The sequence below is a fragment of the Crocodylus porosus genome, unplaced genomic scaffold (assembly GCF_001723895.1).
Source record: "Crocodylus porosus isolate Cpor-Errol unplaced genomic scaffold, CroPor_comp1, whole genome shotgun sequence".
Classification (NCBI taxonomy): domain Eukaryota; kingdom Metazoa; phylum Chordata; order Crocodylia; family Crocodylidae; genus Crocodylus; species Crocodylus porosus.
In genome coordinates this window covers 9,097,694-9,122,436 of record NW_017728916.1, presented here as the reverse complement: position 1 = coordinate 9,122,436, position 24,743 = coordinate 9,097,694, and the positions used below count along the sequence as shown (strand labels likewise).

Sequence of the window (24,743 nt, the reverse complement as noted above, 5' to 3'; positions counted from 1 at the left end):
CCCAAAACATGTAATTATCAGCACTTAGAAAGCAGAAGATGTATAAATTGTGACACGCCCTACTTTTTTAGTAACTAATTAAGTATGTGAATTTTAAGCTGTCGAAATGATAAGAGTGTAGTCTGGAAAATTGTAGTTAATATGTGACACAGGAATGTTAATGAAGAGACAGCTCTCTCATAATTCCAAGTTGAACAGCTAGGGTTTGTGAAATGTTGGCTTTACAGCAGTAATGAGGGTTAGAAACACAGAATTACAGAAAATGAGGGCTGGAAGAGGTCACATCCAGTCCAACCCCCTGCTCCAAGCAGGACCAGCCCCAACTACATCATCCCAGGCAAGGCTTTGTCTAGCTAGGTCTGCAAAACCTCCAAGGATGGAGAGTCCACCACCTCTCTGGGTCACCTGTTCCAGTGCTTTGCCCTCCTTGTGAGAGAGTTTTCCTTAATATCCAACCTCAACTTCCCTTGCTGCAGCTTGAGCCCATTGCTCCTTGTCCTGTCATCTGCCCCCACTGAGATCAGGCCAGCTCCATCCTCTTTGCAGCCCCTCTGCAGGGAGGTGATGGCTGCTGTTCAATCCCCTCTTGGTCTTCTCTTTTGCAGACTAAATCAACCCAGTTCCTTCAGTCCTGTCCCCCAGCCCCCAAACCATTTTCATTGCCCTCTTCTGGACTCTCTCCAATTGTCCACATCCTTTCTGTAGTGGGGGCCCACAGCTGGACACAGGACTCCAGATGTGGCCTCACCGGTGCTGAATAGAGGGGAAGGATCACTTCCCTCCATCTGCTGGTAATGCTCCTCCCGATGAAGCCCAGGATGCCGTTGGCCTTCTTGGCTCGGAGGTTTGGTGTTTTTATTCATTTATTTATTTGTTATTAGTTGAACCTTAAGGTAGAGCTAGCCCAGTGTATAACTTGTAGGGGACGCAACTCCGAATCAACTGTATTTTATTCACTCGGAAGTGTTGCCGGCATGCAGGCTTCTACATCTGACCCACAGGCTCGATGCATGCTTGAGCCCTACAGTACAATTCATTTTGCGTGTAGCATATGTGACCCTAATACGAGCAATGAAAATACCCAATGAGCTGGGTAGCCATTGCTGTGAGCTTTGCTGGGAAACTGGTGAGAAGGCCGTGCTGAACTGGAGTCTCATTGAGGGCAAACTTGTCTGTACTTTCTCTTTATTATGGAAGGTCTTTGTGCCATACAAGCAGTAGTCATTTTAAACATCTTCCCTCTCCCTTCATATGTTCCCTCCTCAATTTATAGGGTCATTGCTACATGGCACCCTCCTTGCCACCTCCTCTTTCTGCTGTCTTTTTGCTGGTCACTTATTGCTCCTTTGCAGGCTGGGCTGTTAGTTCAGACCCAGATTTTTTTAGTTTATTCCTTGCAATGTGAGGGCAGAGCCATGTGCTTGCTCTTCTTGCTGGTAAGCCTCTCTTGCTTTCAGCTTGGCTGCTGTCTTTGCTTTTGTCTTGGTGTAGCCAGAAGGGGATTCATCACTTATTGACTCCTCATCTGTTTATTGGCATCCAGGTTCTCCTGTTGCATGGCATGTGCTGGAGGTACGGATCTGCATTAAAAAAGGGGTTGCGTGACCCAATTGCAGAGATGGAAGCAATATGTGTTGGCCAGAGAGACGCCCTCCAAGCTCGTAAAATGCCCCCTGACTTGGTTAGACTTGTGTTGCAGAGTTACGATGTCTATTTTGTTTTCTATGGGTTCTTCTAGCACAAATGGTCAGGCTTTGAAATGCCAGCAGTTCCCAACACACCTCCTGGGCTAGGCAGAGCCAGGAGACCCCAGTTTCTTTTCAGTCCAGGGCCTTTCTTCATTTCCAGTCCATCACAATTTCAAGTGTCGGTGGAGACATTAGCCAACCTCATACGCCTGTTGTAATTTTAAACCACTTTGATAATGTTCCTCTCGGCTTTAATGTTACATATCCCCGTGTATGTACCTCAGTAATTGAAAGGGATATCGGGCAAATTTGATCTGTCTGGCTTTGACTTATGCTGTCCTTATCTTGGCCTTCATGTCATTAAGAAAAAAATTGGTATTGATCTCAGACTATACCACTACATTGTGCTGCAATTTTTCTTCCTTGCTAGTGGAATATAAATCGATAAAAGGCAGCTGCTTGAGACGCAGGCCAGATATGGTGCTGTCATTTATATATTGTAAATCCAATGATAGCTGATCAAATCAGTGCTTCTACTGTTCCAAACCTGACATGATTGAATTGTCAATAAAAAAGATTTTACAGTAAGGGATGGAGAGTTGGCAGTGTGGTTGCCTGAAAGCTCCCACTAAGTTTGACACAGAATGAACCAATAATTGCAATTTCCAGAGTAAAAATATTTGGATTTCGTGTCCTCTCTCTTGGAACTGGAGAGATGTAGGAGGGAGGGGGAGATGCTTTGCATTGCACTTGTTTTCAAGTATATTATTCAGAGTCTGAAATACAGGTGGCTTTCACAGAGAGTAAACACAGTTGTGTGCTGGCACAGGCTAATAAAATATCATATACTGTAGTACTTATCCACACTAAAGATTTTCAGTTCAGCGGTATTGGCCTCGAAGCTCTTAATGCGACTGTTTACTCAGAAACAAATTGGCCATGTTCTGGAGTGCACGTGATTTAAGGAAATATGCTCCTAGACGGAGACTGGTTTCCTTCACGCTATTCAGAACGATATTGGAGTCTGGTCTGAATGGCGAGGGAAGCCTCCGTTTGTGACTAACCAGAAATGTGATTCCTAATGCGGCATCAGTCTGGGGCTGGATCCTCAGCTGATGGAAGGTGAAATGGCTCTCTTGACCCCTGTGGAGCTGCGCCAGTGGTGTCCAGTGGACGACGTGGTGCTGAGGTTTTGTAGCGTCCCCCAGCCGTGGAATGTGGCAGAAGCGTGTCCTCCAAGGTGGAAGCACAGGCAAGTAGGCTGCTCCGATTTCTCTTCAGTGGTCGTGTCTACACAAGATGCTTTACTGCACAGTAAACTCATCTGCACAGTAAAGCGTCACTGTCTACATGTGCAGGCATTTACTGTGCTGTAAATTAGCCTGCTGTGCAGTAAATCTACTATCAGCATGTTCAGATCGTCGGTAAATTTACTGCGTAGTAAATGAATCTACTGTGTAATAAATCTACTACCTGCGTGTTCAGGTAGTCAATTTACTGCGCAGGAAAGCCAAGTAGCATTAATTGCACATGTAGATGTGCCCAGTAAAATGTGATGCGGCAGTGCATGGGTGGAAGGCATTCCCAGCTAAAGCCTATTGAAATGCATTGTGAGAGCCAGAAAATGCAGATTTCCCAGCTTGGGGCGGAGCTGGTGATTGCTTGTGAAGTTCTTGGACACCGGCTGCTTTCAGTGTCTCGTATGGGACATATGGATGAACCCAGATGAGGTGAGATGGCATTGGGAGGGGAGCCTGCAGCCTGGAAATGCATCCTTGTGGGGTGAGGGAGCACTTGAAGTTCTCCCATGGCTGGAAATCCTGGAGGAAATCCATTCTAAATGTCTTTATTTGGAAGTCCATTTTCCATACAGAGATGGCCAAAATGCTGCCAAGCAAGGGGGCATGCATGTCCCTGAGCCTATCAAAAATGAGGGTCAGAAGGGACTTCATCTAGTCCAACCCCCTGCCCTCAAAGCAGGATCAGCCCCAAGTATTTCATCCCAGTCTGTGCCCTGCCTCCCTTCATGTCATGGGTCTTTCTGGGTGTTTGTAGAAAGGGCACGTTTTAAAGGTAAAGACCGTGTGCAGGAGGCTGGCCCTGTCAGTGTGGCAACACGTGGGCTGCTCTGCCCTGCAGTCCTGTGCTAGTGTGTGTAGGGTGAGGACCCCGCGGAGATGTGCTGCATGTTCGGGTGCAGGTCCTTTAGACGGAAGATCCTGTCATGTGGAGCATGGTCTCTGGGGAAGGGAACAAGGCCATTGGGGTCAACGGGGAGTAAACTGCAGCGAGGTAGTTAGTGCAAAAGGAGGGTGTGTGGAGGGGTGCTGGGGGAGGCTGTGGGGAGGAGAAGGTGCACATGGAGGGTCTATTCTTCCCTGTATAGAAAATTCATGCACTGAGGCCAGTTTTTGTGTTTAGTCCAGAGGAATGTCCTTTCTTTCAAGCCATGCCTACATGTATTGCTCCAGCATGGGCCTCACCGCAGAAATCTGGAGTAACAGTAGTGAATTTGATCCCCCACCCAACAGATATCCCCCACGCCAGCTCTTTTAGGGACGTAGACCCAGATGCGCCCCATCTGGACATAGTGTTTTGACACTTTTCTGCACTTTAACTTCATAAGTATTATTTTTCCAACAGTGGGCTGTAGGGGACTGCATTTGGGGATCAGGGCCTCCTTGCACTAGGTCGAGTATAAATGCAATAAAAATGACCTTTTCTTCCCTGCAGAGTTCCCAGTCCTGGTCAAGACCTGATGCGACAGGTAGACGAACAACAAGTGGAGAGGGGGGCAGCGTTGTAGCCAGGTGAAGGGGTTTGCCTAGAGTAGCTGATAGCTCAGGATCTCTCCAGTCCGCATTATGCCGATCTGTTATTGCAGCGTCTCAGTGCTATTTGTCCCGTGCTCCTGCTGAGTGTTCTGCATTAGCCCCCGAGAGCTCTCTCGTGCTGATGAGACGGAGGAAAAAAAATTACAAATGACCTCTGGCATTTTAAATAAAGAACCTCCAGCCCCTGAGGCGCGAGCTCCATCGCGAGCAACTGCGCTCAGGTAATGAGATGCGCCTGCGGCTGCTCCCGCTGCGTGCTATAATGTGGGCTCGTTGTTGACGCACACAACCACTGTCGTTAGAGATATTTACTGTTGAGGACAACGGGACCAGGAGGGCATGGGCTGGAGGAAGTGGTTGTGGGGGGAAAGGCAGGCTCTTGAGGACCGGGAGATTTTTCTGAGCCTGAAGTTGCTTTGGTGACTTTTAAAGCCCTTTGGAAAAATCTTTGACCAGTCTTCTGTTTTTGCTTTGGGGATTTGAGGTTTATTTTTTTTTATTTTTACCCAAGAGTGCCTTATTCATGTGTTTTTCCAAGACTTGGTCTGCACGCAATTTTTTTATACCAGTGTGATTAAATTTAGTGAGAGTTGCAACTTCATTATGCTGGTACGTCTAGCGGGGACTCAGCGGGCACATCTGCACATGCAGTTAAGGCTGTTTGGCTTGACTGAGCAGTAAATTCACTATCTGCATTTCCAGGTAGTGAATTTACTGCACAGTAGACTAATTTACTCCGTAATAAGTGCCTTCACATGTCGATAGTGATGCTTTACTGTGCAGTAGATGAGTCTACTGCGTAGTAAAGTGTCTTGTGTAGGCACAGCCAATGTGAAGGTGCCTTACGGGAATAAGCTCTATAGGTATTGGTATTGGGGCCTCTGTTGCTGGTATAAGTGCCTCTCTGCTAGGGGGGGTTGCACCGCTTGTAGCTACCCCAGTACAAAGCACCCCTTTTGCATAGAGACCAACCCTAAGATGTTCCTTGCGATGCCTTTCTCCTGTGTGCACTGCTAAACGCCAGCCTTAAATTGTTTGTGTCGCTTGCTAACACTTTCTTTTCTGTCCAGTTTGCATTGTTTTAATGCTGCTTAGGCCAGCAGAAGCATTTTGTGAAGGAAAGGAGCGGCAGATAATAATTCACTCGGGAGTAAAGAAAATTAGCTTTTCCACTTGATTTTCTTTTTACAGATGCGTGTGAATGCTGAAATTTGTCTTTTTCAGCAGGGAACATCCGGATCTGAGAGCTGTGCAAGATGAGTGGTGTCTGATTCCAGTGCGGGTCCTGGCTTTGCTTGGCACCTATTGAAAATGTGTGTGAAATCTGCAGTTTGCAGAGGACTTGCAGTATAAATGCAAGCTGTACCTGGCAAGGACTGCATGCAGGATTAAGACCTTTGTCAGAAGGAATCGTGTCTGATGCCAGCAGTTGCATGACAGCTGGTGGGCATAGGGGAAAGGAAGGAAAACATTTCAAAACCAAAGGGTTTGAACCAACCCCATAACCCCAAGAATCTGCTTGTTAGATATCTCCATTTAGAGCATCCTATTAGAATAACTGAATCCTAGAAAATGAAGGTTGGAAGGGACCTTCGGAGGTCACATCTAGTCCAACCCCTGCTCCAAGCTGGACTGTCCCCAGCTACATCATCCCAGTCAAGGCTTTGTCTAGATGGGTCTTCAAAACCTCCAAGGATGGAGACTGCACCACCTCTGTGGATGACCTGTCCCAGTGCTTCACCACCCTCCTAGTGAGAGTTTTTCCTAATATCCAACCTCAACTTCCCTTGCTGCAGCCTGAGCCCATTGCTCCTTGTCCTGTCACCTGCCCCCACTGAGAAGAGTCCAGCTTCAGATGGACACTATATACAGAGTAGTGATGCTGAGCTGTTCAAAGCAGCGGGAGATGCCATGCAAACCCAAATGTGGGCAGGGGGCCCTGGAGGCAGGAGGAAGCGCCTCTCTGCAACTGGGGTGATATCTCACAGATGCTGGTGGTCCCTGCCCTCCCTCCCCATCCTCTACAGCTCAAGCTTACACATCTAATGATGGGCCTTGCAGAGATTTTTCCCTAAAGGGGAAGTGGAGATTTTGATGAGTCACAGCCTAACAATTAAAGTTGAAGCTGAACAATGTTTTAATATGCCATTACATGAGAAGCATGGTATTTGCAGTGCTCAGAATTTCAAACATCTTTAAAAAATCAGGATTCTTTAAAACTGGGGAGATCAGTTTCAAAATTATAACTCCTGAACAGCTCTTTTGGTCTGTTTTCTAGTTTGAGCATTAGGTGGCACATTTTCAAACCTTTTGCAATAGTAGTTGGCAGCTAGAATCCGTTTGGTATTTTTTTTTTTTTAATTGAAATCTCATGCAATCAGCTGACTCCAGAAGCTGGGGTTTTACGAAATCAGAAATGCATTGTAAAATGCGAGATTAAAAATATAAGCATTGGCAATAGGTTGACTGTCAACAGTGAAACTTCTGTATCTGCCACGCTGGGTATGGAATGAATTGCGTTTGTGCTTTTGGCTTGAATCGTGACTAACCGTGCGTGGGCATTGCACGCTAAAAAGCATGGTACAAAAACACTTCAACATGTGAAGAACAAGTTTGCTCCATAACAGCTTATTTAATCTATATCCGTATTTGAGTTTATGGTGGGGAAAAATAAAATGTATCCAATGTACATCCAAATCAGGAAATAATTAGACTATAGTTGATGATGAAGGGCTGGAAATGCAGCCGTTATTCCAAACAGTGGAGATGCAGATGTAAGCCCTTGCTTTTTTTTCCCCACTCCTTTTATTGCTGCTGCTTTTCTCTCAGTTGCAGTCTCTCCTTACCTAGATGGTTAATTCATTCATATGCAATTAAACAAAGAATGCAGACTTGGTGGAGACAGCACATAAAATACAAAAGCTTAGGAGACCTATTAGTGAGGTTCATCTGCGTGCCTGAGGTACAGAAGATCTTTACGGCTTTGACTTAGTGTGTCTCTAAGTGTTCTTTGTTTAACCAATAGCTGCTGATACATGTTGCTCTGTTTTACTGGTCTTGACCTTTTCAATTAAAATAACTTAAAATAAAAGCTTTTACAGGCGGATCCTGCAGTCCTGACTTCCACGGCCCCTTTGTCTGAGCAAGGACCGTGGGATTTGGCCTGCATCTGGTTTAGCACGGAGTTGCATGTTTACTAACTTTAATGATGCTCATTGCAGATGGCTTTTAACTAACTTACCACATAGCTACCCCTGGGCAGAAAAGCTTTTTCCATAATTTTTTTGTTGCTGTTGCTGTGCTTTTTATTGCTTCTTGGATTCCCCTTGCACATAAAATGGTATCAACTCTACAGCAAAAAAAGAAGAAAGTTCTGTAGTGGAAACAATACACTTAATGACAGCAAGTTGGGCCAAAGTATTCGGAAAACAAACCAGGCCTTCAAGTGACAGTTTAGTTGCATCCTTTAGTGAAAAAATGTGCGAGTCTGCTGAGAAACCCATGTTACCCTCAACTGAGTTTGCTTTGAAGTCCTAGGAAGCCAATGGGAGATTTTTTCCATCGACTGTAGGATGCTCTGAATCACACTTGGTGTGAGACCATTACCTGTTGTCCGTGAATCGCCAGGTAGGATGTGCAGAGCATTTGATAAATGGTTTCTCAGGAGCTGTTTTTTCATTGCACCAAGCACACTATAGGCCAGCACGGCCAGGTGTTGTATGTTTTGCTGCATGTGAACTAACATGCGTATGGTAGAGAATTATTTTTTGATGAATTGCTATTTTGAAAAGTCGAGATGAAGCCTGCACATGTGCTGGAAGAGGCTGGGACTGTATGACCCGGCAGCAGCCGACCCTTTGGGTGGGCTGAAATGGCATGTCCCGCTTCCCTTCTCGGGTCCATTGCAATATCCTTTCCGGCAGCTGCTGTCCTTTATGTTCGGCTGCTGGCTTTGCTTGCTCGCTTTCATAAATGACTGGCTTTACCTGTGAGATTGATGCCTGTGGGGGGCTAACGAGCTCGTTGTACATTGTCCAGCATCAAGCATTTCATGGGGCTGGATCAAACCCTCAGCGAAACATAAAATGACCTCAGATCCAATTCACTCCCCCCACAACGCGCATAATGACGTATTTAAAAAAATGACCCTGTTTTATGAGAAAAATCCAAAAAACGGCAGCTTTTTAAAATGGAAACATTTCAAGCAAAGCCAGGATGTGTTTATGTGAACGAAAATTTTCCCTTTGAAAATAAAAACAGGCTGATAATAAAAGCCAAGTGCACGCTCATTTGCATTTTTGATGAGAGGATGTCATTCTTGAAAGCCTCAGCCTGACGAAGGGTGTTTGTACCCAAAAGCTTGCAAAGAAGAAGGTTTCCAACTATTTGAGTTGGCCTAATAAAAGATGCCAGATTTTAAGAACCGTGTCTTGCTTTCAGTCAGGCGCTTCACCTCCCTGCCCCTTCGTTCCACCACGTCCGCCTGGTCTTTCCAGACTGGAAACTCTCTTGAGTGAAATCTGTTATCAAGGGGGTGTGAAGCCTCTCTTAAAACAAGGACCTGACCGTGCTTGGGCTATTCTTGAACTTGCATAATCCCAGCAGTCGATGATGTGACGAACTGTGAGGTTCACAGCTTTGTTCTTCATTGGATTTTGTCATGTGCTTCGGTTTCTTTTCATGGTTTGCTTATAAGTGTCTCCAAACACCACCCCCCCCCCGTTTGGACGGTGCTGTGTTTTGCAGTGAATATGGCCTGCAGTAGCGTTGCTGAGGCCACGCTGGGAGGTTTCACCTAGACAACTCCTTGATCTTGGTTCCTATCAGGCGTTCATCTTTCTGAAGTCTGTCTGTCCGCTCTGCTCATGATCTTGAGTGTCTGAGGTTTGCTCTTGGAGCTGCAGGAAGGAGTGTGGTCAGAGATGCCTGTAGCCCCTGTACAGTCCCATCTTCCTTAATATAAACCGAAACCCTTCAAGTGGACTCTTCTTGCCTTGACTGCACAGTGCCCTCTCCAGCTCTGCAGACCTCTTGGCTCTCTTACAGCTCGGGCCATTGGGGAATCTGAATGCAGATGTCCTGAAACAACGAACCAAATCTTGTACACATTTCCACAGGCCTGGCAAGGATCTCTCCTGGGGCTCTTTGCAGCTTTCAACTTGTTTCATTCCTTTCCCTGCCACCATCCCCTTCTCTGTACGATTTGCGTGGGAGGTTTGTAGTGCCTCCGATGCGACAGCTGCCAACGGGAGGACAAACAGCAAATGATCAGCTCGGTGCAAAACGGGCCAGCTCTTCTGTTTATCTCCAGAGGCTGTAAAAAACCCCCTCATTTTACCCCGTTCTCAAGGAGAATCTGTTTTTGACTGGCTGGCGCTAGCCCGTTAAGTTCAGCCCTCTGTGAAAATGAAAGTTTGAGATTCTTGACTGTGAGTTTGCAAAAGGCAGTTTCTCAGAAATGGGAGCTTTCCAGCAGTGGGGCAGCTCCCGGGGGCTGGATTGCTGAGAGGGGAAGGAACAAGCACCCTAACCTGGGCTCTGGCACGAATTTGGGGTCGTTGCTCAGGGTACCTGCACCAGGAGGCAGAGGCTGCCATACCCTCCTTTCCTCCCACGTCTGTGCCACGGCAGCTCGGCCCTCCCTGTTTCTTGTCCCCTCCTGCAGCAAAGTCTGGCTAAGCCCTGCGTGTGCTCTGCAACCACTTACCATCACGGAAACTGCCTCTGCTTTGTCCAGCTGCTGCCTCCTCTTCCATCATGGTTTCTGAGCCCTTCTAACTAAGTTGCCCTGTCTTGATGACTGGGAGTCGATGTACCCAAGTAAGGATGTGGAAGATTCCCTTGCCTTCTCCCCGTTGCTTTTTTCTCTCTCTTTGGGTGTAAAAATGCTGTATTATGAATTTTGCGAGTTATACCTGCCCAAGTACCAGAAAAGTGCTCCAAACTTGGTAGAAATGAAGAGTTTTAGAAGGCAGACCTTTGCGGAAAAAAAAAAAATACTGAGAGGGGAATAAAAAATAAGTCAGTTGCTCAGTTCACTCAAGCAACTCTATGCAGAAAAGCACATGCTGAAGAGCCATTGAAATGACCAGATAAGTATGTGATTAAGGATTAAATACATGCCCAAATGTGCTCGTGAACTGGGGGCTCCTGGCACATGCCACATCCCTGCTGCGGTGGTGCTGTGTCTTTGAAATGACCCTCAGGGGCTCATACACTAGCTCAGTCCAGCTGTAAAATAACTCCTAGGACTAATGGTTAAACCCTGCAAAGCGTGAATTTCCTCTTTAAATAGATTTACAGTAAATTAATAGGTTTTTTTTCCAGCCTGTGCCTTGCAACCTGTTTGTGGAAGCATCATTTTAACGTGCCTGGTAATTGAAAAAATTGTCAAGTGATGGAATTTATTATTCTCTCTGACCTGTATTTTTCATGCGAAGCCATGGGAAAGATCTGATGATAAGCATATTTTTGGAATAAGGAACTACCTAATATATAAGTGTTTGGTGATGCTTCTAAGACACAGCTTTGCCCCCTCCCCTTCTGAAAAGAAAGACGCTGCAGTCCCAGAAAATGAATACTTAGCAAAATAGACCAATTTAAATAGCTTGAGGTGGATGATGATGACTGAGTAAAATCATTGAGGTATGGAGGCACATGCAATGCTGTTGTGAAGGATACTCTCAGCACCACTATATCCCATCAAACAGCGGTCCTGCTGCATGGTGATATTGCTGGAAGTCATGAAGTGCCGACATTTTAAGCCTGTAACCTTAATTCTGCCCTTGGACATGTTTGTGACGGTGCTGTCTTCGTTAACATCAGTGCTGCTTCTCTAACAGGAAAAGAGATCTGATATTTTACAATACCCTTAATTAGGCACATGTAGCACCCTGACTTCTTGTAATTCTTCAACCTGTATGTTCCCGGCCATACTCTGGCATAAGGGAGACCCACTTGTGCACCTGGCAAGGGTCTCTTTGCTGTAAGAACCTGAGAGCAAAGGTGGGGTAGCACAGGAGATGTGGGGAGATAGAAAATATTAGGTCACCAAGTCTGAGCGGGGGGAAAGGGAATAAGACAAAGAGGAATGCAAGGACTAGAGGATAAAACAAGGTGCAGAGAGAAACACAACCAAGACTGCTTTCCTCTCTGCTTCTGATCTAGCAGAGCATTTGAGCAGTCGGAGACAAATTTCCAAACCAAATGTCAAACACTCCCAGCCATTCCCATCTTCTGGATTCCTGTGTAGTGTCTAATCAAGGGGGTTTCAAGTGGTCCATTTTAAAATGTACCTCTTTGTCTACAGTCAAGCTGTCCCCCAATAACTCCCACCTTTATACCCAGACCTGAGCAGGGAAGAACTGGGTATGTCAGGGATGGGCAAAATGCAGCCCACGGCCAGACATGGCCTACCAGGCCATTCTACCTGGCCCGTGGGGCCCCTAAAAATGTAGAAAATTAATATTCATCTGCCCCGGGCTGCCTGTCATGCAACCGTTGATGGCTTGCCAAAACTCGGTAAGCAGCCCTCTGCCCAAAATAATTGCCCGCTCCTGCCATACGTGCTTTCACCATATACAGATCATGCTCGGAGTTGCAATGCATGTCAACCATTTTGCATCTGTAGCAGCAAAATGTGTGCCCCTGAACATCTTAATGACAGACATGAATATTTAACTCTGTTCAATAATATATTGTTTGTTGGTTTCCACACACAGATGCCATGAAATATGCATTCTCTTCCTGCTCCTTTTTGTCCTTGGTCTTTTCACTGTAATTATTTATAAATCAGAAGTTGTATTGATTGGAGTTTTGTATCTACGACTGGTGTATGAGGTGCAATTGCTGTAGTAGTGGGAAAACGAGCTGCCATATAATTTTGGTAGTTATGGACTTGACAGTACCCTGTGCTTTACTTCACAGAAAGGTTAAGGTGAATTTTAATTTGTTGAGAACTTTACCTAGCCATCTAGTGCCTGTAGTAGATCAAACAGGTGATTGAACAGGCTTTCATTTTAGAAGAGAAGCATATTGTTGGACTCCATTTCTAAAAGCTGTTTTAGCTGGAAGCGGGTGGGGAAAGGGTTAAATGTTTTTTCCTTTTTGATTCAGAAAAGAATGATTCTGACATTTAGCCAGGACAAGAGAAACTAACAACCCGCTGGGAAGTGGCCTCTCGGCGATGGCAGAGTCTAATCACAGTTGGCCAAGCTGAGGCCAGTGCACAGTTGGCCAAGCTGCCTTGGTGAAGGACATACTGTATGCCTGTTCCTTAGAGACGCTGTGGTGCGAGGCCGAGACTTTTTGCACACGTGGAGAAATTGGCTGGCTGAATTAGTGTGATGAGACAATGAGCTGTGTTAGGAAGCCATGGGGTCCAGTGCCCCATGACCATGGCTGTGCTACTGCTAGGTCAGGAGAGGGAGGGCATGAGCATCTCGGCTGCCTTAGCTTGTGAAAATGTTTTCGTAGTCCTTCAGCTCTTGTCCACTATTTGGTACAGAGACGTGTCCCCACTGTGTGGGGAGCCTTTTTCCTACTAGTTAGATTGAAATTAAAAAAAAAAGAAAAAAAAGCTAGTGACTTTTGTGTGCCCAGTTTTGGGTGCTCTGCTTGATATGCAGTCAAAGGGACTTGACAGTGATTGGGATGTAGATATCTGGATATCTATATCTGTTGTATCTGGATATAGATATCTTTCAAGACCCTTTGACTGCACCCCCAAAGGGCCTTTCTCCCAATGTGGCACCTGGTACCTTCTAATATAGATAAATATAGAGCTAAAGATACAGAGATACAGCTATGGCCCTTTGACATTATATAATATGTATGTGTATATGTCAAAGGGCCATAGCGCTCACTCGCTCGCTCTCTCTCTCTCTCTCTCTCCCTCCCTCTATATATATATAGATATATATATTACAAAGTACTAAGTGCTCAAACTGGGAAAAACTTGGGTGTCCAGAACTACTCTCTCTGTGTTCTAGGCTTGTATTGAGAAAACAGAACAAATCTTCTCTCTGGTTTAAAAATAAGAGCGTTCCTCTAGCGTCAGCTGCTTTGAGCCACGTGCTATTGTGCAAAGGGCAGCACGTCCATTTCAGATGCGCACGAAGGAAAGAAGCCAGAAATAGGAAATTATAGGTCCTTGACTAAAGGTGACTTCAAACCAGCCAACAAGTGTCGCGAAAGTAAGAGAGTCTCCTTTATATTGCTGCAAGGGTCAAGAATTTAGTAGCTATGCTCAGTTCACGATCATCTGATAAAAGCAAACTTTGAAAAAGAACTTGGTCAGGAGAGATTAAGAAAGAAAAGAATCCGCTTCTTAAATAAATAGGCTGCTCTCCATTGTTGCAGACTTAGCAGCTTGATAAAGGACTGCTCAAGTGAAAGTGAGCCATGAAAAGCCAGTCTGAGATCTGCGGCTGGCTCTTAAGCTATTGAGGCTGGGGGTTTTTCTTAGAACAAAAAAAAATTTGAATATAACCTAAAGTTTGACTAAGTGATTTGATTTATCGTGATGAGCACGGCAATTTGCTACACTTGCATTTTTCAGGAAGTGCTAATAAATTTTAGCTCAAAATAAATTAGAGCTATGCAAATTGATATCCCTGTCTTAAAAAAAGAAAAAAAAGAAATGCTTGGCTATTCTGGAACTCGGAAACATGGCTTGATGTAAATTTTATAAGCAAGCAGAAGGAGTTGCTTGCTTCCAGCAGCAAATGCAGCCTGTGATTTGTCTTTTTAAGAGACAGGCATCCTTCTCAATTGTATTTTTGTAACTCTGTTATGTAAGGGGACTGTAGCTATCATAGCCTTCAGTTACTAAGACATTGCTCCAGATTTGACCTTAAAGATATAGCTAATTGACATGGTGAGAGTGCTTCGGTTGCTGGTTTCCATGGCTTGTGTGCATAAACTGAGCACCTGCTTCTCAGTTTAGAAACCCACCGTTATTCTTGCAAAATGCAGATGTGGCGGATGCAGAGTGCTAAGAGGCCTTGCCCTGGAGGCCATGCTCCAGATGGGTCCCTTTGGGGACTCAGCGGCTTACATTTCATGCAAGGATGCCTGTCGCACAGTGAGTGTCAGCCATATCCCTCGCCCTGGCAGAGGGTCAGGCCCCTAGTATGCAGCATAAGAAATAAAGCCTCTGCCTGAATGTGAGGACTCGGATATAGTTGCCCATTGAATTGGGAAGAGTTTTGAAAGGAAGAAGGTAACTATTTTTGGATAAAGAACAATGGAGAAAACTTTCCCCGATGATCTGACGATACTTCCAAATGTGCTGTTGAAATAATTAGAACTGGAGCCCTGTGGTACCATTCCCAGTGATTTATTTTCTATCCTGTTGAGTTGTCTTAATTAATTTTTTTCTCTCAGAGAGAGAAAAGGGATGATAGGAGCTGGGGTGAGCGTGTGGTGGGCTTGTGATTGGGGTCTGTCCATCTGAGATCGCCTGCTCAGCATTTTGTCTCGCCTCCTGCACATCAGTTTTCTCCCAGGGGGATGGCTTCAGACAGGCTCATTTTGAACCTAGGGCTTGTTTCTGTGGTGGTCAGCAGTCCTTACCCTATTTTCACTGTCGTCCCTGCAGTCGTTGGAGTGGCTTGGACGGCAGCCCCTCACTGGAGCCGGGCTGCGTCTCCAGCTGGGCAATACTGTCATGCAAAGCAGACCTCTAAATGCTTCCTCCTGCCCCTTGGGTGCTGTCTGGCCCCTGCTGCCTCTTTGACCCTTTGTCTGTCTGATGCTTCCCAGGATCCTCATTTAGTGACACCAAGGAATGTGGATAATTGGGCAGTATGTCGTCTCCGTTCTTGCAGCCGGGCAGGCATTGAAGCTGTCCCTCAAATCCTCAATCTGGGCATTGGTAGAAGCAAAAAGGGCATGGGGTTTGCCCCAGTGTAGGAAAAGAAAGATTCAAAATCCCTAAGAAGGATCAGTGAAGTGTTCTTAAGTATTGTAAAAACGGTGCCTGGCTTTGAGGGTTCAGCACCTCTGGTCTCCTCTTTGAGAATTCGAGACAGAGGGGAAGAAGAGCACCAATATCGTCTCCCCCATCTCTGTGGGCATGAGATGGGCAACCAGCTTTCTCTCCTAAGCCTTGGGTGGAAGGACACGTTCTTTGCAGGTTTCCCCTCCCTACAAATTCATCTCAGAATAAGATGTAGTATTATGAGCTTAGAGGTAAGAACAAACCAGTATTTTCTGTGTGTGCGTGCGCATGCGGGTGGGAAATATGAATTTTCATTTCTACTTAGGAGAACTTTTACAGTATTTGCAATCTCCAATGCCTGATGAAGGGTGCTTGTACCCAAAAGCTTGCAAATAAAGAATTTGTTTTGCAAATATCTAGTTGGTCTAATAAAAGATGCCACCTCTGCCACAAGTTTTGATTCCTTCTGTGTGTGTGTGCATGCGCGTGCACACCACTGCTCTCCATTGACTGCCCTGTGGAGTCTCCTTGTGAACCTGTGGGTCCTTGTCATGATGGCCTGACTATTGGAGATGCCCTTTTGAGTCACTCAGCTGTAAGTGGAGGCCCGCAATAGGAAAATTGTGTCCTCAAACAAATGCTTGCCCCAGAAAACCCCCAAAACAGCTGCATCAAACCCTCTTAGCCGCAGGGCACAGTAGTTCCTGGTTTCTTCTGCCTCCAGTGTTAATGTTGGGTGAGGACAATTAGTGATTCCTGTGTTCTGCCCTCTCCTTGCATCCTTGATGACTTTAAAGAGACGCCTGTTCCTTCTCCACTTACTGCAGCATTGACTGTTTGCATTTTTAACTCCATCTCCATTAAATTTTCAACAGTCTCCTAAGGGTTCGCACATCTGTCATGGAAAAACCAGACTATTGCTTGATGTTCAGGGAAACAAATCAAACCATTGTGGGGTAAGGGCCCACGCCACCAAATCCTGCCATAAAATCCCAGAAAATAGGTCTTTACTGGAGTGGGAGTCTCCTGTCATGGAGCACTTCCCCATGTAAGTTTTTTGGGGGGCTGAATGTTGCACCCAGGAGCATCTGCTCAAGATTAGACAATTAAAGGTCTACCCAGTGGAGTTCCTTCTTCCAAACAAGAAATCAGTCAGTGCAGCTCCTTCACTTGGTATCCTGGAGGTGTTTCCACTTGAAAAGGAAGACCAGTGTATGTAAAAGTGGCCTGTGAAAATGATTGGGCATGGAGAAATTCCCATGCAAGGAGGAGGAAAAACCCCAGGATAGTTCAGCTTGGCAAGAGGGTAGTTAACTGGGCACCTCCTGGGTGTCTTTTGTGACAACACATCAGTAAAGCATTGAATAGCATCCAAGAAGCAATACATTCAACATGCACTAAAGGCCCTGCCTCCTGCTTTTAAAGAAAATATCCTGTTCGTTAACCTGTAAAGCTCGCTGCCATGAAGTCTTGTTGAGGCGATCATCATAGGAGCCCAAAGCAAATGATATGTTCGCCAGTGATCTTCTGCTTAGCCTTTGCCTGGTATCCCATCAGCTGCTTCAAACCCTCTCCATCTGGGCAGTAAGACAATTTAGTGACCTATCAAAGAAAACCTGTAGGGATAACATTGGGGTTGCTGTCATGAAATCCTCTTCACCTTCTTTATCTCCCCTGACTTGTGCTATTTATTCATGAAACCCAAAATCCATAACCCCCCCACCAAGTGTTGTTTGATCCCAAAGTGCAAGAGAAGAGCAGAAAAGACATGCCGAGACCTAATTAATATTTGTCAAGGTCTCTGAGATCCTTGCACTGAGATATGATGGGATGTGGAGAGTGCTGCTGTTAACTTTCCCAGCATCTGGCATATTTGGCGTGTCTGCAGTCTGGAGCTTCAGTAGTGTTTCCAAAACGGGGGAAAAAATATCCTCCCTCTTCTCTGTGAAGCATTGCTGGAAAGTGGCTGCTGCCTGATCTGGGCAGAAAGGTTGTCAGAACCAACCCTGATTTTACCTGACCAGCAATGAAGGGCCAAAAGCTGTGCTGGGATGTTTCCATTGGGCCAAAATCTGCTCCCAGCTAGACTGGGGCAAATCCAGAATGACTTCTGTGGAGCTACCACAGATTAACAATGATGTGTCGGGAGTCGAGCTTGGTTTCTGATGGCAGGATAGTCTTGAGGTGCAAACAACCTGGGTTTCTGAAGGCCAATGGAAGTGCTACAACGTTCCCTGTGTGACCCTGAGAAAATTTCTTTAGATTATTTATTACACATCATTGCACGTTTTACAAGCGTAAGTTAGTTCTTAGGACAAATATTCTCACTAGGAGGGCAGTAAAACACTGGAACAAGTTACCCAGAGAGGTGGTGGAGTCTCAATCCTTGGAGGATTTGAAGACCCAGCTCGACAAAGTCATGGCTGGGATGATGTAGTTGGGGCTGGTCCTGCTTGGAGCAGGGGGTTGGACCAGATGTGACCTCCTGAGGTCCCTTCATACCCTCATTTTTTACCTCCCAGTGAAATAAGGATAGCGTTTCCATCCCACCCAGGGGACTTTTGCACCAGTTCTGGGGTTGGTCACAAGCAGAAACACCATGGGGTTGAAGGCTGCCTGTTAACCGTAGAAGAAATGGGTTGGGAGATGGGCTGTGGATTGAGGAAGGAGAGGGAGCTAGCTGAATGTCAGATGGGAAGGCCTGAGAAGCTGGCTGCCCTACCTGCTTGCTTTCTTGGCCTTGAACAGCTTGTGTTAACAGGCTTTTAACTTTAAACTTAAAGTATTTGTGCGTGTGTGTGTGTGTACATGTGGGGTATAAATAATAAATGGATGAACTGCAGTGTGACTAATTGCATAACGGTCAGACAGTAACCCAGAGTATAACAGGAGCACATTCTATGAGTGTTTTGAGTGGAAATTATGAGATGTTAACATGTGGTATTTTCATTAGAAATTTCAGGGAGCGCATTTCAAAATGCTGGGGCACTGGATAAGTTGAATAATTAAAAATAAATAGCTTCTGAGCTTGCCATATTGATGGGCAGATATAATTAGGGGAAGAACGTTTTTGACAAGAGAATAATAATTAGCAGAGCAAAAGTTGTCTGTAGTTGTAAGAGAAAAGCACTTACTTTATTTCTTACTGAGCTTCTACTGGCAAGCTGTTGGTGGACATCGCGGGTGGTTTCAGAAGGGGGGTTGTGAGGAGCCCTTGTGTATAGGTGCAGAGCACAATCTGACATTAGGCTGAAGGCTCTTGGGAAGTCATTTGGCTGGCATGGCAAGTTGGATGAGGAGAGATGTCCTGGGAGCCAGTGCAAAGTAGGATTTTCTAGCTCGCAGGGCTTGCTTGACAGCGCTAGGTCATCCCTCTGAGCGCTCTTGAGCAAAGCTCGCTGCAAGGGTGTTAGCTCAGAGAGGCCATCTGCACGGGGTGGTGAGTGAATTCAGACTCATGCTAGGGCTGCTGTCCTGTTAATTTTGCACTTGGGTGCTTGGTCTCATCCTCTTGGGCGAGCCACTTCCCTGTGCCTCAGTTTCCATGTCTGTAAAGTGGGGTCAGTGGCATCGGCATCCTTATGAAGATGTTTGCAGATCTGGTGCCGTGGGAGAGCCAAGCATTGCAGCCATTAGGCTGAGAGCCCTTTCAAACATCCTTTGGCCTCCATCTTCTCTGTGCTTCTTGGGCTACGTAGGTCTTTTCCCATGCAACCTCCACCCTGGTGTATAGCTTCCCCAGCTCTCTGTGAATTCCTGTTACCTTCTTGTTTGAAGCCACTTCTAACTGGGAAGATTTTAGTTTTTTTTAAAAACGGTACTGAAGGGGCCGGGCACAGCTGTCGTCTGCTGGGCTCCAGCTCCCGTGGGGGTGACTGCTCTTCCACGTAGCTCTCCCACGGCTGGGCAGTAGGGATGGCAAGTGTCGTCTGCCAGTCTGTCTTTGCACAAGCATGTCCTACAGTGGTGATTTCACTGGCTGGTACCACAGGGGTGATTTCAGGAGACTATTCTCTTAGGATAAATACATCCAGAAAATGTATTTTCACCTTGTTTATCAGGGGACCTGAGTTTTAGCATGTAGCAAATCCAATGTAGGCAAAACAATCTTCTTTGGGATTGTGTCTTTCTCTTGGACCAGCTGTTCTTTGCAGTCCGGGCAACTCATGTGTAACGAATGGATTTCCTCATTGGCTAATATGCAGTATTTCAACTCTTGCATTTTTAGGGTGGGGTTATTTATCAAAGCCATTTGGGGGATTCAGGCCTCCAGTCCCAATTAATTTGAATGGGAACTGGGTTAAAAGAAAGCTTTAAAAAGTTGTTTTTTTGTTTTTAAATTTCTGCCTTAATTTCAGAACATCAGTTTGTCTTGTGCTGTTTTTGAGCAGTGGGCCACTAGGCTTAGGTTTTTCTTAGGATTACATGCGTATGCAGCACAAGAACAAGGGCAAACCATGACTTCAGCTATGAGGTTTTCCGTGTGTAGGGACAGGAATCAATGACTTCAGCTTTCAATTTGCTTTTAATTCAGTAAGGGACTTGAGCATGTGCATAATGCTAAGGATACATGCAGTCCCACTGAAGTAAATTGTCTGATATTTGGTGAACTGGAGCCATTTGTCCTGAGCAAAGTAGTGGAAATAGCTTGATTTATTTTATCTGAGAATATTAACTATTTTGATTAGATTTTCAATTTTGCTACCTTGTTTTCCAGGACTCAAAAAATCGACTAGCAAGATGACTCCATTTGTTTTGCTCCGTGCAGATGTAGTAAATTGCGACGAGGATTTTTCTCGTACAAGGCTCAGTAAAAATTAATTAGGATTTTTCTTTTCATTGCGACACTGTCTGTTAATTAGGAAGCAGAAAAGCTGCATAAAATTTTGTCTCGCTAAGCTATCCTTGTGTCCATTGATTAAAGAAATCAGATCAAAGGGATTCGGTAACAGCGTTGAAATGATGGTGGGCCATGAACTACATTCTGGGTGGTAACACATGAGCCAGCAGAGAATTTGGGTTTAATCCTGAGCATCTGTTTATAGGCAAATAGTGCTTTGTTCTCTCCTAGCAAGTGTAGACCTGGTCAAAACTTACAGAGGTTTTTTGTTCACTTTGACTTTGAGAGGAAGAGGCAAAATTATTGTGCATGGCCATTTACAGTGATTTAGAAGGCAGGATAGATGGCACATCCTTATAGACTAACTAAATTAGGTTGCTCGCACACATGTACATACATACGTATCGTAGGAGCTGACGTGTGTGTGTATCTATCTATCCATATACATATCTATCCATCTCTAGATATGTATATGTACAGATGTGTAAGTATCTCTCTCTCTGGAGATGAGTATGTAGATTGATTGATCCATCCATCCATCTCTAGATATGTATATCTATGTCTCTCTCGCTCTTTCTCGATATATATATATATATATATAGATATACCTAAATTATCTATCTATCTCGATAGATATACAAATAGATCTATAGAGCTATGTCTTTTAAATAGATACAGCATACAGCACAAGCTTTTGTGGGCTGAAGCTCCCTTCATCAGATGTTGTCAAAGGATGCGTAGAAAAGCACAGTATAAGAGCTGTAATTGTCATCACAGCTGAGTTCTCCGGCAGTTACGGTATGGTGATGGAGTGAACTGTCTGTGCATGTGGTATCATGTCATGGGTAAATGGGTGGCAGAGGCTGACTTGTAATGATAAGTCCTTCTCTGTCCCCTGGAATTATTCTGATGAGAACAGCAGAGAAAAGCATTACAACTGTATGCCTGCAATACCCTGTGATAGCTTAGAGTATTCATGTTCTAGCTTAGGGCCATAAATTGTTCAGTACACTTGGACATGATCACAGCCAGAGCTAGTAATGAGCAAGTCTGACAGATTTAAGTGGAGCAAACTTCAGTACTGAAAAGAAAGAGGGGAAAAAGCCACTGTTGATAGCTGTTAGGATTTCATTGTGAATCTTGCTATGTCTGGCATTTCTTGTGAAGTCAGCTCTTGGGATAATATAAATATGTGTAAATTGCTGCATTCAGTCAAAAAAAAAGATTTTTAGTCTTATTGGTAATGAAGAAAAACTGGAAAATATGAACACTAATGGATCAAACACAAGTGCAAATAAAGCAACCCAGAAGTTGTTGTTGTCAGTTTCTCTTTATTTTTTTTAAGGCAACCTTGTAATTTTTAATATTAGGCTGACAATTTTTTTTAAAAAGAGACAAACTGCACCAGAGCTAACGCACAACATTTTTTTTCCCAACGATGTAACATCCAGCATATTCAAAGGAAAAAAACCACTAAGACAATTGCAACTGTAGCACCATCTGGTGAGTTTTAATAATGTTACAGCTGATGTAAATCTAATTATGCTGCATGCAAGAGACATAATTGCTGCCTAGTCTACCTGGACAGAGTCCTTTTAAAAACTAGCCATATACTGTAAATCAGAAAAGAACAAATCTGAGGAGTTTTTTTTATTACTGCCATGGGAAATGTTCTTGGGTTTTGTTTCTTTCTGCTCAGTATATTGCAAACCTTTTCCAAGTTTGTAAATAAATATTACCTGAAACTTGAGAAATGACTGGCACTCCATCATCCTGATTGTTCCTGTAGCAGCCAGGTCATTATTGCAAACAGTTGCTGCACTTGTGTCCTTCTGTAGCAGAAACCTGAGCAATAAGTCTGAACTTGTCGAGTTCATCAGTGATTTTTGAAGAAGTATTTCCTGATCTAAGTCTGTCTTCCTATGAGAGGCTTGTTATGGTTCCCTCCTCCACCCTAAAGCAACACCAGAAATATTTCCACCCCAGAAGATATAATTTTTGGTAAGCCGGCAAGAAGCAAAACTTTTTGACGTTTCCATGATGAATGGTCCAAGTTTCGACTGGTCAGCTGAGTATTTGCTCGGAAAGTATACATGACCTTGAAAGGTTTCAGAAACCTGAACCTCAAAGAAGGGGGTGGAGGGGTGGGAAGGAAAGTGAGCTGCTTTGTCAAGAGCAAATTAATGTCACTGGCAACTCCCTTCCCCCCCACCTGCCTTTAAGCTTCCATGTCAGCCTGTGGTTTCATCTCAGGACTGGAAATGTCTCTGTGGGCTTGAGGAGTTCCCAGGGCCTGCTTCTCTGCTGGTGGAAACTGGTGTAAGCAGTAAGGCTAAGTACAGACAGTCAAAAAGCTTGAGGCTGAATCAATTCAGTCTTTGCAGGTTAGTCTGAACTGCAGAAATTAAGCTGATTAACAAGTGAACAGGCATTTACTTTTTGATTCAGGAAATGCAGTCACATGCCTGCAGTGGGTCAGGCCAGAAGCTGGGGGGCGCTAGAGCACAGCTCTCTGGCATGGGCTGTGCATTCACTTCCTCTTCCTGCTGCCCCTGAGGTCTTTGGGGTTCGCAGTCCACAATCACAATAGCAGGACTCTGTAGGGTTGCTCATTACTACTTCTTGCTTCCAGGTGGCTCTGGGATTTGTAGTCCCACAGGTGCAGCCAACAGTAAGTTTAGCACAGCAGGGCAGCTCTGTACTTGAGAGAAGGGGGATTTAACCTCCCTCCCTGGCCCCAGACCCTGGCTGGGGTTTACCTGGGGGGTGGAGGGGGAAGTCCTTGCCTCCCTCTTCCCCAACCCTTCTCTGCTGCAACCCCAGCCCAGGGCTGCAAAGCATGCCGGGTTTTTGGCAGACTATGATTTAACCTGAACCAGGAAGGGGTCTGGGACAGCAGTTTCATAAACCAGTTTGACCCAAATCAGTTAAGTCTGATACTACATTTCAACCAGGTTTATTTTAAACCAATTTCTGCTATTTTCAAACTGGTTTATGCTCACTGAACATTTGTTCTGTTACAGGTTTAAATCAGTTTCTGATTACTTAAACTGGTATGTGCAACTTCTGTCCCTAGCCTAAGGGAGAGAAATGTGCATCGATTTGGTGGGGGATCAATGGGAATGCAGTTGTGTAAGTTGAGGTGATAAAGCAGGGATCAGCCGAAATAGCAACTTGGTGGATAAAGCAAGGAAGTGCCTAACAATGCCAAACCTTGTCTCTGGGCTTTACAGCTCATGTGTTGGGGCCTAGATGTTCAAAAGGGCCTGAGAGAGATGGGTGCTGAACTCCCACCAAGCTGGAAACAGGTGAGAGGCCTCCTGTGGGGAAAGGTGCCAAGCAACTTCCCACTCTAACGAGGCTGCTAGACATCCTTGAGTCAAGGGGCACGTATCAGCCAGCCTTTGACCTGCCTTCTTTTAACATTGAGGAAGAGAGGGCAAAAATCCAGAGGTGAGACGATTGGATGTGGAACAAAGATAATTACTTTGAAGGCAAAATGTACATTATAGCAAAGGGCGAATGGATTTTTCATAGAACAATAGTAAATATTTTACGTAGGAATGTGATGTTTGTTTATGGCCTGTTGCTAGGTAGGGGCATATCAGGTGATCTTGTCCTGCAGACTTTTCAGTATTCAGTCTTTTTTGGGCATTGAATTATATTTTATGCATCTGACCTCGGAAAATAAATGTGTTGATCAAGGAAAACACCTGTGTATCTGCACTTGTAAAGAAGGAAAAATCTGTTGTAATCTTTCCAGGCATAACTGGAAATTGCTCATATAGGATCCTTTTTTGTGCAAAAGCATGTTCATAGGATTGAGTCTTACGGGGTGAGTTTAAAAAAAAAAAAGGGCCCAAATAAGGGTTAATAACTTTTTTTTTTTTTAAAGGCATTTGTTCCCAACAGGGGAAAAGCAAGTTAGCCAGGTGGGAAAACAGCCCTTTGTCCTATGGATGATGTATTTTATAGTCCCTTCCTCACTTATTCATAGGGGTCTTCCTAAATGGGGTGGGATTTTACCAGTTTTTGCAGGTTGATCATAATGGAAAGTCCTAATTCTACAGTCATATCATGGTGGTGCTGCCCTTTGGTGCTGATTGGTGGAGAGACCCTGCCCCTTGGTGCCGATTGGTGGAGAGGTCCGAGCAGGGGGCGGGGGCACCCACCATCTTGTCTGTTGCCCTTCATGCTGCCCTGCCAGCCAGCGAGACCCACCGGGAGCTAGCACTTTATTTTTATTTTTATTTTGTTGTTGATTTTGTGGACAATCCTGGATTCTGCAGTTTCTGTGAAAGGGCAAATTAATAGGTCCCTCCTTACCTGTGCCCGTAATTCCCACCGCCTAGTAAGGTTCAGTGTCCTGTGCGTCACAGCAGGAATGGGGACAGCCACTATTTCATAGATTTCATAGACATCAGGGCTGGAAGGGACCT

General features: G+C 45.0%; 1 protein-coding gene and 1 long non-coding RNA gene across 2 annotated transcripts in view; one reads left to right on the top strand and one right to left on the bottom strand.

The window, feature by feature from the left end:
- GPC3 (glypican 3) overlaps positions 1-24,743 on the top strand; it is a gene marked incomplete at its 5' end in the record, with an annotated part of 211,097 nt that overhangs the window by 69,156 nt on the left and 117,198 nt on the right. The window lies entirely within an intron of this gene.
- Positions 732-19,923, bottom strand: LOC109310993. The gene is made up of 3 exons (XR_002101363.1): positions 19,911-19,923; positions 6,264-6,267; positions 732-837 (listed from the first exon to the last, which is right to left on the bottom strand). It is a non-coding gene; the product is annotated as an uncharacterized LOC109310993 (long non-coding RNA).